Genomic DNA, 12206 nt, shown 5'->3' on the forward strand with positions numbered 1-12206 from the left:
AACCTAGCAAAAACGGATATATTATCACCTCTCTCTCCTCACCACCTCTTTCTCCTCGAAAAGTATTTATGTTATAGACATCAAGTGTTTACTTGTTGTAACTATGGGCATGTTCTTTTCAAGAGAGTTAGCCTAATATATCTGTGAGGTTGATACTTTTTGGAGAAGTCATTGTCTCTAGAGCTGATTATGAAACATTGTATCTCTTTATGATCCCACGGTCATCCCTCAAAGGGTTATGTGAATCCCTCCTGTGTTGGATCTTCTGTTTTTTGAACCCTATGAATTCCTTTCTTTCAGTCATCCCCAGACATGTCTGGTAGACATGTCTAATCTGTGTCTCATGGGCTGCCTAATGTCATTTCATGATACCAGAAGGTTGGCTAATTCTCAACCCAGTATCTTCCTAAGAAAGAGTGCATGAGACAGATTATTTGAAACTTCTAATGTCTATAAATTTCTTAATCCTACCATCATGTTTGACATTGTAAGTGGATATGTAAATGAATTATTTATTCTAGCTAGCCCATATAAAATATGCAAAATTCTGGTATTTCCTTTACAAGCTGTAAGCCTGGATTGGGCAAGTTCTGTGCTTTTATTGTTTATATCCAAACCATATGTCCCACGTTACTTACTGTTTGAGCCTTGCTTGGGCTGTTTCTGCTTCATCAGTCTGTCCTCGGGATGTACTTCTCCTGGCCCCTTGCTGGCCTATCCCATCTAATAGTGACCTGTTCCCTGTCTTCTCTCTCCTTCCTCTCTGTGGTCTCTGTCTAGACCCCTTCTGGATTCTAGGCTCACCTTCCTATGCTTTCTGCCCAGTCATAAGTCTCAGCCATTTACTGACCAATCAGGAATTAATGGAAACAATCTTTATAGTATACTGACTAATACACACCCCAATATCAGGTTACAGTCTGAATAGGGGCACAGAACTCAGTTTCTAAACATACAGTGCACAAGACTAACCACAACATGTATATAGAATTCTAGTTTGGTGATAATTTTCCTTTAGTTTTGTTTTTGACTATTACCTTATTTTTAAACATTTTCATACAATGTATTTAGATCATATTCTTCCTTTCCCCCAAGCCCTCCCAGATACCTTCTGCCTCCCTAGCCACAGTGACAGGATGTCAATGTACAACTCTAGTTAGCCTAGAACTCTGTAGATCAGGCCGATCTGGAACCGGAGATCCACTTACCTCTGCCTTCCAAGTGCTGGAGTTTAAAAAGGCATGTGCCGTTATCTTGTGTTTAGTTCCGAATGTGTTTTGTCATCCTTTGGATGTATTTCTTGTCATTGGTAAGTTTGAAACTATTCTTGTATTTTTCTCTTTTCTATATGGCCCATTTTTCCTCTTTGCAAGGTTGATTTAAAGGCTAAGGTAGCATTTGTTTCGTGTGGGTGTTGTGTCTGGTGTATGTATGTGCACCATGTGTGTGCAGTGCCTGTGGAGAAATAGATGTCAAATCCCCTGGAACTGGAGATAAAGATGGTTGTGAGTTGCCCTACATGGGTGCCGGGAACTGAATCCAGCTCCTGGGCAAGAGGACACAGCCATCTCTCCAGCCCACAAAAATAGTTTACTTTAGATAATTACACAGGGATAGAATTATTTTCCATACTCCTCAAATGCTTCATATGCAGTGGTCCTGTGCTAGCATTTCACATTGATCGCAATAAGTTAATCAATATGGATATACTGTTGCTAACTCAATTTTTCTCAGAATTTAGATTTCTTTAGCATTTCCCCCAAGTTTAGGGTTTTATGCAGGGTGCTACATTACACTTAGACAACGCGTCTCCCTCTTGGTTTGTGACAGCTTCTCAGCTTTTCCGTATTTTACTGACCACAACAGCTTTGGGGAGTCATGGCCATGTGTTTTCTTGGGTGTTTCTCAGTTGGAACGTATCTGATATTCTTTTTTCTTGACTAGACTGGGATGGTATGTTTTGGGGAGGATGGTCACAGAGGCATGGTGACACTTCCATCAGTCTACATGAAGGTAACCCTTCGTCCGTAAAGTTCATACACTCACCTCAGTCACCTGGCTCAAGACAGCACCGTCAGAGTCCTCCTTTATGGATAAAGTTGTTCTCACTTTCCTCTGTTTTCTTAACTTTGTCTTTGAAAAGACACTTTGCACGGCCCACACTTAATAATGGGGGTCGGGCTCTGTCTCCTTAAGGGTTTGCTATCTGCATTAACTGTTTAGCATTCTTCTGCACGGGACATTTTTCTAGGCTTCCTCATTTTAAAATTCACTGTTTTTATTCATCTAGTTGTTGACTATTACTATGTACTCATGAATACTCAGGTTTGTTTTAGATCATAAAAATATACTGTTGTGATGCTTTGCCTGTCCCATGCCGGCCAGGGGTGGCTCTGTCTATTGGCCCTCCCTTCACCAACTTTGAACAGTGTCGTCATCGATACAGTGCAGTGTGTGCCCATCGTCAGTGATACAGTGCAGTGTGCACCCATTGTCATTGATGTGGTGCAGTGTGCACCCAGGATTTTCATTTTCTGCCACCACAAATGTGCCAGACTCAGCCATTTCTCTAAGAAATGTGTGTTAGAAACGGAGATCAGGACACAGGCTGTGTTAATTGTCCCTAGGGCAGTTTGCAGATTTCCAGATTATAAAGACAAGGATACTTGTGTGTGCACTAATCCTTTTGTTCACTCACATCGGGAAGTACTTCTGTTGTGAGTCCCTGTGGATGTCTCCATCTCTAATCCATGGTCACAAGGCTTACATTAGCCTCTGTGCTTATCTGTACAACTGTCTATTCCAATGGCAGCAAAAACTTAGCTCCCGCTGCTGTCCCGCCAGTCATTTAGTTGGTTGCCACCACCAGTATAAAGGTGCCATCCTGGGAGGATCATTAGCCTTTATCCTCATGGGAGAGACTTATCAGCCAGAGTCAGTGCCATGGGGGACCCTGGCCTTTAGACTTCTCTTCCCCGCTTCCCCCCTACACTTTTCTATTTCTTTTCTCTTCTTTTCCAAACTTAACTTTGGATAGGCATTAAAGACGTAGATTTGATTTTGACATTTTCTCGCATACACACATCACTATGCTTTGTTTGTACTTACAACCCTCAACTCCTGTCCCCATTTCTGCTCACCTCTTGCAAGTCCCCTTCCTCACACCAAATAGTAGCTCTTTTGTTTTCATCCTGCGAATATTTTACCATCCTCTCCTACCTGCTTCCCCAGGACCTCTTCTTCCTTTCTGTGGTCCTCTTTCTAAGACATTCTCTCTCTCTCTCTCTCTCTCTCTCTCTCTCTCTCTCTCTCTCTCTCTCTCTCTGTCTCTCTCTGTCCCGTCTCTCTCTGTCCCCGTCTCTCTCTCTCTCTCTCTCTCTCTCTCTCTCTCTCTCTCTCTCTCTCTCTCTCTCTCAGTTTTACATGTAAGAGAAAACACGTTATTTGTCTTTCTGCATCTGGCTTATTTTACTTAATATGCTGATCTCCAGTTCTATAAAATTCTCTCCAAAGGCCATATTTTAATTTTTTCTTTACAGTTGAATAAAATTTGATTGTGTATGTGGGGGGCAGAATTCCTCCAAGCTAAAAAGTACCACTAAACCACCCATGCTTCCCCATTACGTTTATACATCATGCTTTCTTTACTCATTCATTTGTTGATGGGCATTAGGCTGACTTTAGGTTCTAACTAGAAATAACATGAAATAAATATGGACGCCGGTGATTCTGCAGAGGCCTGGCCTTCAGGTGCACACGCAGGCATGCGGTGTCTGGATCCTAAGGTTACCCAGGTATTATGGGAGTCCCCTTTGCCTTAGTCAGGGTTTCTATCCCTGCACAAACATCATGCCCAAGAAGCAAGTTGGGGAGGAAAGGGTTTATTCAGCTTACACTTCCACATTGCTGTTCATCACCAAAGGAAGTCAGGACAGGAACTCAAGCAGGTCAGGAAGCAGGAGCTGATGCAGAGGCCATGGAGGGTGTTACTTACTGGCTTGCTTCCCCTGGCTTGCTCAGCTTGCTTGTTTTTAGAACCCAGGACCACTACCCAGGGATGGCACCACCCACAAAGGGCTGTGTCCTCCCACATTGATCATTAGCTGAGAAAATGCCTTACAGCTGGGTCTCATGAAGGCATTTCCACAACTGAGGCTCCTTTTCTGTGACAACTCCAGCTGTGTCAAGTTGACACACAAAACCAGCCAGTACACCCATATTATCATGGCTGTGCCAGACATTCTCACCAGCAGCATGTACGTCCCTCTCCCCCAGCATCTGTGAGCTTCATCTGCATGGCAATAGTTGTTCTAACTGAGGTGAGATAGAATCTCAAAACGGTTTAAACTGGCGTTCCCTGATGGCTAAGGGGTTGGCCGCTTTTGAACATGTTTATTGTTGAATGTGTTTATTGGCCTTTTGGATTTCTCCCTTTGAAAACTGTCTATTCACAGAGACCATCAGAGACAGAGAAAGCGGCAACCAAAATGCAGAGAACGGGCAATAAGGGGGTGCCCAGCCCCATTTGATATATTTATAACTCTTGCATCTAAGCCCAGGGTAGAGGGTGAGGAGAGAGTGGAAGAGTCACAGGGGCAGGAGGTCTGCTGTGAGGTTGTGTCTCCTAGAAATGGCAGATGCTTCACCCAGGATACCTCAACAATATGGCTGCCTACAGAAGACCCAAAGAAATACAACAGCAACTGACATGTTAACAGATTCCCACCCATAGACAACTACAGCCAATTAATGACCTCTGAGAAAGGGAGAATTAATCTTACTCAGGGATGAACTCAGTTGATTACTCAATATCAAGTGATCAGCCCTGAAACCATATTCATATAAATACCATTGTACAGACTGCGCAGGTTATCTTTATATCTTTAAATACGTGTGCACGAGCGTGTGTGTGTGTGTGTGTGTGTGTGTGTGTGTGTGTGTGTGAGTAACAATACCAATTAAAGGAAAAGACTCTATGCATTTAAGAGGGAGCAACATGGGGGGTTACATAGGAGGGCTTGGAAGGAGAAAACGGAAGGGTGAAAATTTAATTTAAAAAATTTTTAAAAAGAAAACTGTCTCTTCAATTTATTGGCCTATTACTAATTGGGTGACTTGTGATGTGGGATATTTGTAGATTCTAGATATTAATCCACGTCAGCTATCAGTTGTAAAGGATGCACCCATTCTGAAGGCTGCCTCCATCCTGATGGTCGCGTCTTCTCCGGCACAGAAGCCTTTTAAATGCAATTTGTCAGTTCTTGAGGTTTTCCCTGCACTACTGGAGTTCTTTTCAGGAAGCCATTTTAAAGTATGTTTCCTGTTTTCCTCTAGCAGTCTCATAGCTTTTGATCCATTTGAATTGATTTTGTATAGGGTGAGAGATACTGGTATAGTACTCTTCTTTGATATATGCATGGTCCGTCACTGAAGGAAGTCAGGACAGGAACTCCAACAGGGCAGGGCCATGGAGATAGGAGCTGATGCTAAGGAGGTCACTGGTGTGCTATCATGGCTGGCTCACTCTGTCTTCTTATAGAACCCATCCTGGATGGCACCTACAATGGGCTGGGCCCTCCCCCAATCACTAATTAGGAAAATGCCCTTCAGACTTGTCTACTGCCTGATCTTAGGGAGGTATTTTCTCAATTGAAGCTCCCTCCTCTGGAGGGGAGGCTAACTTGTATCAAGTCCACATAAAAGTAGCCAGCACAAGATGTTTTAAGTAAACAATGTGTCACCTGCAGACAGGGATAATTGAGGTTCTTCCTTTTCTCATTGTACTCTTATTTCTTTCTCCTGTCCTTTTGCTCTAGCTGAAGCTTTATGCCCATAGTAAAAGGAACTACCAGCTTGTCATTTTGTTTCATTCCAGAGTCTAGGGGAAATGTTCTCAGTTTTTATCCATTTAGTATCGTATGGGATATATATATATATATATATATATATATACATACATATGTATATATATATGTGTGTGTATATGTATATATGTGTGTGTATATGTGTGTATATATGTATATATACATATATATAATCATAAAACCATATAGGGTTTTTGTAGATACTCTTTGTCATGCTACACTCTGCTCCTTATATTTCTGTTTCTTCGGGGCTTTTATCATGAAGAGATGAACTCTGCATCTATGGTGGTGATCACCTGAGTTCTGTCCTAGGCCTCTCTGTGTGCTGTATTATGTCTATTGCTTTGTGTATGTTGCATTTATGGAATGGAATAAACTTGATTGTGGTGTATGGGGTTTCTGAATACATTCCTGCATTTGGTTTGCAAGAATTTTATGGAGAATTTTTTACCTCCGCAGTCGTCTCGAAAATTGGCTTATAATTTTCTTGTTGCCTTCACCCAGTTTTAGTATCAGGGTAATAATGTTGGCTTCATATACTGAATTTGGCGGTGTTCTTTTCAATTTTCAGGAAGAGTTTGAGGAATGTTGGCGTTCATATTTTCTTATGGTGTGGTCAGGGCCGGGCAGATGGAGATGACTCAGTCATTAAAGTGCTTGTTCTGCAAGTGTTGAAGACCTGGGTGTAGATCTCAGAACCCAGTTAAAGCCAAATGAAGCAGTCTACACCTACAGACCAGCCCCACAGGCGGCAGGCAGATCCTCGGGACTCTCTGGTCAGCCAGCCTAGCCAATGGTGAGCTCCAGGATACGTGAATGGCTCTGCTCAAAAATTGAGATGGAGAGCAGGAGGGGCAGCTGGTGTCAACCACTGGATTGCACTTGTGTTGTACCTGCATAGGTATGTTGAGTTCACATGGATACTAAATAAATATTAAAAACTATTTTACTATGACCTGACATGATGCAAAAACCTGTCGTGATTTTTTTAAATTATGTGTAGTTTGAAATTTCTTTGATAATTTTCATGTCAGCTAAATATGATTGTGGGGTACTGAAGCCACTCCCTGTAGCGTTAAGGATACAGCATAACCTTTTCTGTTCCTTAGTGTTTGTTTAATGACATGGAAAGCTGTGATATTCAGCAAACATACACTTAACTGTCACACCTTCCTGGCAAAATGTACTTCTATTAATATTTAGTGGCCTTCTTTATCCCTTCTGACTAATTTTGGTGTCTCTTCCTGCTGTGCTGGGTAAATTGACTTGTGTCCTCTGACTCTCGATCTGTGAGAGGTTTTGCCAATGAGGTGTATCCTTGGGAGACAGCAAACAGTTGGGCCTTGTTTGCTCATCCTGTTGAGTAATCTGTGTCTTTGTCTTGGTGAGTTGAGGCCATTTCTATGTAAGGTTATTATTGATAGAGGTTGGTTAACTCCTGTCTTTTTGTTGGTTTTTCTCGTTTGGCTGGGTCATTATTTGTTCTTTTCCTCCTCCCTTATTAGAACTGTTTGCTGTTTTACTGGATTGAACGTGATGGGTTCCTTTCCAGCTCTTTTGTTCATCTATTCCTATATGAAATTTGTTTTTCCTTTGCTCTCCTAATTGATATTTTTTCTTCCTCCATGTACACTATTTTGTGTGTGTGTGTGTGTGTGTGTGTGTGTGTGTGTGTATCTGAGTTTATGCTGCCTCTGTTTGTGCTTGCGTTGAAATGTCCTTATCTCTCTATCAGTTTTATAATACAGCTTTGCTGGATATGGCAACCCTTGTTAGAGCCTGAAACATGTCACCCTGGGCTAGCTGGATTTAGAGCTGGTGGTGAGGATGGATGCTAGGCTGCCATATTTGCCTGTGTAAGGGAGTTGACATTTTTGCCATACAGTTTTTCATTTGTTTCTTTGCATTATAGTTTTTGAGACCTGGACTGTCATCTGTGGAGAGATCCTTGTCTGGTCATGGCTCTTTAGGGTTTTGCCTCTTGTGTTCAGATATCTATTTGCTTTTTTCCCCATCTACAACTTCACCGAATAGATTCTCCGTGCTTTTAGTTTTTATTCAGCTGCTCCTGCTCTGTGGATGTTCGTTCGGCCTCCTTGTTATCCTCCATTCTTCTTGGATGTGTCAACCGTATTTGTCCATTCGTCTTTTTGTCTCTTGTGCTCAAACACCGCATTTCCTTGGCCACGTCTTCCGTTCCTGACATCGCCCTGCTGCCCGCCTGAGCCGGTTGGTGGTGCCTGCCCTCTACTTTTAATTTGATTCACTGAGGTTTTTTATGTCCAGCATTTCTATTCATTCTTCTTATTTTGATTGCAACTTCTTTGCTGACTCTTTCTCCCATGTTGTTGATTTCCTCGCCCGTTTGTCTGGCCGCTTCCACCGTGTTGCTGGCTTCCCTTTCCAGGCCCTGGTTTCTTTCCTCTCTGTAAGTTCCGATCTTCACCATGTCCGTTGCTATCAGGAAGCATCTTTTCACGTCTCAACCCTGCACTCTACCCTCTCGGAAGAGCTGGACTGCGGTGCTCTCTGGTGTTTCTGTAGTGGGATTTGTGCCCCTGTTGGTTTGGATATCTCTCCCAGTTTGGGGGATCTTCCTCAGAGCAGCCTCCCGCTGAGGGCTCACTCCAGCACCCTTGGGGGAAGCCTCTGCCTCTTCTCACTTGCGTTTCTTTGGGGACACCGCCTTCCTGCTTCTCCATATTGCACTCTCATCCCGCTGTGGCTTTTCTGAAGCCACTCCTCTTTCTCTCTTTGCGGTAACGTCTGTTTTCTTCACTGGGTCCCCTTACTCGGATGCCCCTACTCTCCGTCTGCGGCTAGAGCCACAGTCTCAACATTTCTAGTGGGCTTGTTTCCCGTGTTTTAAATGCAGTCAGATTTAAAAAACAAAACCCACGTCATCCTGCATTGCATCTCTGGGTAATAGTCCGTGTACAAGGTGCTCTGTAGGTTTGACATATCCGGAGGTCTTACCCTCACTCACCATTACGATTACATATACAACAGTCTCACCATCACCTTAAATATCCCCCGGATCCTCCCTAGAGCTTTGTCTTTTCTAGACTGTGATATCATCAGGACCTTGCGGCACACAGGCCTTCTCGCATTTCTCAGCACACATATATGATTTGCCCGTCATTTCTTGTGGCGTAATTGGTCATTTCTTGTTGCTGAATCATATTTTATTACATGGATATAGTGAAGTTTTATATCCATTTGTCTACCGGTGGACTTCTCGGTTGTCTCTAATCTTCGAAGTTTTTGTGACTAAATCTTGGACAAAATTCACAGATAGGGGTTCCTGCGCATGTATGTTTCCATGTCACGTGACTGACACTATCACAGGAGCATGACTGATCATTTGAGAAAACTGTTTAGTTTGTTTTTAAAACGGTGCCATTTCCCCCCCCAAAGTGACTGTACTATTTTAAACTCCAACCAGCAGCAAACACAAGGTTTTTTTCCTCCATGTCCTTGGGAGCATTGCTACTGTTGGTTTGGGAGTATGAATCAGTCTAACAGGTGTGTTGCCATTCTTTTATTTAAACTCAGCTCCCTAGTGACAAGTCACATTGGACACTGTTGGACACTGTTTCATCCAGTCTTTACTGCCCCCCCCCCTCTCTCTCTCTCTGTGTGTGTGTGTGTGTGTGTGTAAACAACCAAGCCATCTCTCCAGTTCATCTTATCACTGAGTTTTAAGAGCCATTTGTGTATTTTGGATACCTGTCCTTCCTCTAGTATGTGTATGTGTTGAAAATGTATTTGTACTTACCTTACACTACATGACGTAAGGATGACCTCCTGACCTTTATCTCGAGGACTCTTGATTGTTAGTACTGTGAGGTATGCCTTCTTGGTTGGGACCTCAGGAGGTCCGTCCATCTTCTTTCCTGGAGAGTAAGGTACTGACTGTAGGCATTTGTCTCTGAAAGGCTGGTGGATTAGCATGGCGTCTCTGAAGCACCAGGTAGATGAGAGCTCTTCAGTCCTGCCTGTGGGCAGTGTGGGAGGGTCTGCCCTCCCTTCTGCCTGGTGTTCATCACTCCAGGCAGCATGTATTGACCTCTTTCAAGAATAAACCTCCACCATTCGCTCATGGGCCCATTCTGACCAGAGAGAGAACCTGGGCTCTACACTGCTTCCTAAAGAGACTAGCGCCCAGCTTCCCCTTTCCATCTCTTCCCTCCCCTCCTGCTTAGGGAGCAGTGAGTTCCAGCGCAGGGAGGGGGGATTTGCTGTGTGACCTGGGATGCAGAACACCTTCTCTGTCTTCTGGAGTAGATAGACCCCGAGTCATTCACCACTTGTCCCTCTGATTTCTGGCTTCTAAAATCCAGTTACCATCACCCCCTCTCCAGCTCTTCTCATTCACCAGTGTTTATGCCTAATCTTAAACACTGCTGTCCTAGTCGGATTTGGGGAGGACGCTAAAGGAGATGTATGCACTTATCATGACCTATTTAACCAGTTCTGACTGGGCGGGGCTTGGGGCTGAACACCCGTTAAAGACCTCGAAAGGTACTTCTGTCTTGACACGTTTTCTCTGTTAGTATTTTAGGACCAGTTAAAATATCACCTCCTCTTGATGCTTTCCGGTGCCACCAGCCCAGGCCAGCACTGTTAAACCTCTCTTCTGGCATTTTGTACTCAACTCCCACACAGTACCCCGTAATCACTGCTGTGGTTATCTCCCCTTCTTAGACTAGAACTTTTAGGACCACACCATGTTTATGTTCAGATATCCAGCACTCAATGCCCAGACTTGAATAAATTCTTTTCAAAAAATATTTGTTTTTATTTTGATCTCTCTCTCTCTCTCTCTCTCTCTCTCTCTCTCTGTCTTTCTCTCTCTATATATATATATATATACATATATATATACTCACATATGTACATACATATATACATATATACATATGTATGTATGTACATATGTGAGTTAAGGTGCCCTCAGAGGCCTTAGGTCCTCCTGAAACTGGAGTTGCAAGTGGTTGTGAGCGCCTGAGTGAGCGCTCAGAACAGAGGTGGGTCCTGGAGGAGCCATGTCTTCATCCCCAAACCCGGAATAGACTTTACTAAATGGGTGCAGTGTGAGCAAAGAACAAAGTCAGAGCTTTATGGTTTGCTCTGATGGGGCGCGCTTTCCCTAGGTAGCTCTAACCTGCGTGGGGATCCAGAATGGGTCTCCGAGCACTTGGTCTCAGGCCTGGTCAGTGTCTAGATTCTGCCTGGACCTTTCCCTCAAGATTCTGGGAATGTGTAGACCACATTCCTGGGTGTAGAAAGGTGTTGGTACCTGATAAAAGCCTCCTTCTTCATGCTTCTATTCACCAAGGTAAGGAGGTCTATACGGTGGGGAACTGGGTGAGAGGCAGTGAGTGGAGGAGGTGTCATTTATTCTGTAATTGATGAGCAGGCTCTCTTCCCTGAGGCAAAGCCCAGGGCGTTAGTGGAGTGACAGCCACCCTTTCAGAGCCTGGCCACCTGGCTGGACAGGTCTTATGACGACGAAAGCTGGGAGAGAAGCTAAGAGGGGCTGTCCATCCCAGCTGCAGACTGACAGCCTCCGGGGTGTGGGTTTTGAGCCCTGCTGCCCAGTCCCAGCAGGAAGCTTCTCTCCTGGGCCCTGACACTGTTGGTGGAACTCAGAATGTCATCAGCTGACTGACAGCCCTGCTTCCAGCAATGGGGCCTGGCCTTGGGCAGACTTCAGGCAGCCAGGGGCCTTTCCTCCTCAGACATCATGCCCCCAAACGATAATTAGCCAAGCATTTCTGAGTCATGGGGGGAAGCTGGAGTTTTCTGAAGGTCTTCCTTTCAAGTAACTGAGTGGCCAGACAAGCCTGGAAAGCCCCTTCCTCCTGGTTGCTTTCTTTGCTGAAGACTCTTTTGTATCCAATGCAGAAACAGATGGCTCTCCTTGGGTCAAGACATTATTGTGGTTAGATCACAAACAGTGATAAGAAGAATATATAAAACAAGTAACGTATCTGGTTGTATTAAGATGGTTATGAAGCCATTTGAACTGATAAGATTCTTAGGCTGTGCCCCATTTCCCCTCCTCCCACCCCGAGTTTCTGGAGCCAGCAGCAGCAGCAGCAGCAGCAGCACCCGGAACTCTGTAGAAAAGTTCTTTCCCAGTCCCACTGATGCAGAGGTTTTGGGAATGAGTAAACCTAGTCCCTAGCCACATTCTCATGAGCGATCGGGGTGACCCTGGTGCTCACTGCAGTTTGAGGAGTACTGCCTTTAAAGACTAGGAAACGGGGTGGGTGAGGGAAAACAGGACAAAACCCAAAAGATGAGGAGGGCCCAGAACAGTCTTAAGGTCACAGC

The 12206-nt window shown here is 44.2% G+C and overlaps 1 protein-coding gene and 1 long non-coding RNA gene across 5 annotated transcripts in view; one reads left to right on the top strand and one right to left on the bottom strand.

The window, feature by feature from the left end:
* The window catches only part of Zbtb7c (zinc finger and BTB domain containing 7C), a 323617-nt gene that overhangs the window by 30188 nt on the left and 281223 nt on the right, over positions 1-12206 (top strand).
* The window catches only part of LOC102556385 (uncharacterized), a 36890-nt gene that overhangs the window by 10478 nt on the left and 14206 nt on the right, over positions 1-12206 (bottom strand). For 2 of the 4 annotated variants that reach the window (XR_015642648.1, XR_015642650.1), the window contains 2 exons: positions 11167-11789; positions 9643-9760 (listed from right to left, as the gene is read on the bottom strand). This is a non-coding gene — a long non-coding RNA (uncharacterized LOC102556385). Of the gene's footprint in view, positions 1-9642; positions 9761-11165; positions 11790-12206 lie in introns of those variants that run through there. The other 2 variants (XR_015642649.1, XR_015642651.1) reach the window with 1 other exon arrangement.

Source organism: Rattus norvegicus, chromosome 18 (assembly GCF_021556685.1).
Source record: "Rattus norvegicus strain SHRSP/BbbUtx chromosome 18, alternate assembly SHRSP_T2T, whole genome shotgun sequence".
In the NCBI taxonomy this organism is placed as follows: Eukaryota; Metazoa; Chordata; class Mammalia; order Rodentia; family Muridae; genus Rattus; species Rattus norvegicus.